Below are 757 nucleotides of genomic sequence, written 5' to 3'. Positions count from 1 at the left end.
TCAATAGAAGGCAAACAAGATTTTTGTAGCATTCTAAACTTGAGAGCAATCATCCTTGTCTAGTCCAGATAAAACCAAACTTAAACCATTTTTTAAAAATGGTTTATCATTTCTCCTATTCAAAAAGAGTATGCTGGGAGTCATTTAATGATTCTTCCAGTGATATGGACAGGCTTGCAAACAAAAATGAGAATGTAATGAGGCAGCGGGTGCACAAAGTGTCCAGAGAGGAGAGGCCTGAGGCTGCTGAGCGCCCAGGGCTCCACAGGGGGTGCAGCCCTGGCCCCCGACTAGCGTCACCTCAGCCATGTCGATGCAGATCCTCCCCCTAAAACACAGAGAATGGCGATTCTGATCCATGTAAACAGGCCAACCCTCTTGGACAATCTCTGGAAATTAGGTGGCCTTAAAAATTCCTCAGGCTTGTGCTTGGATTGGCAGCATATATACTAAAATTGGAACAATACAGAGAAGATTAGCATGGCCCCTGTGCAAGGATGACATGCAAATTCATGAAGCGTGCCATATTTTTAAAGAATATTACAAGAGATAAGGAAGGACACTACATAATGATCAAGGGATCAATCCAAGAGGAAGACATAACAATTGTAAATATCTATGCACCCAACATAGGAGCAACTCAATACATAAGACAAACACTAACATACATAAAAGGAGAAATTGACAGTAACACAATAGTAATAGGAGACTTTACCACCCCACTCACACTAATGGACAGATCATCAAAACAGCAAAT

At 41.5% G+C, this 757-nt stretch overlaps 1 non-coding gene across 1 annotated transcript; it reads left to right on the top strand.

The window, feature by feature from the left end:
* The first annotated feature begins 425 nt into the window (after positions 1-425).
* LOC129538795 (U6 spliceosomal RNA) lies at positions 426-532 on the top strand. The gene has a single exon (XR_008682331.1). It is a non-coding gene; the product is annotated as a U6 spliceosomal RNA (small nuclear RNA).
* Positions 533-757: the final 225 nt, after the last annotated feature.

This window comes from Moschus berezovskii, chromosome 2 (genome assembly GCF_049115385.1).
Source record: "Moschus berezovskii isolate FMDL1 chromosome 2, NW_MosBer_1.0, whole genome shotgun sequence".
NCBI lineage: Eukaryota > Metazoa > Chordata > Mammalia > Artiodactyla > Moschidae > Moschus > Moschus berezovskii.
The sequence above is the reverse complement of the archived record's forward strand: the minus strand, read 5'-3'. Positions and strand labels throughout refer to the sequence as shown.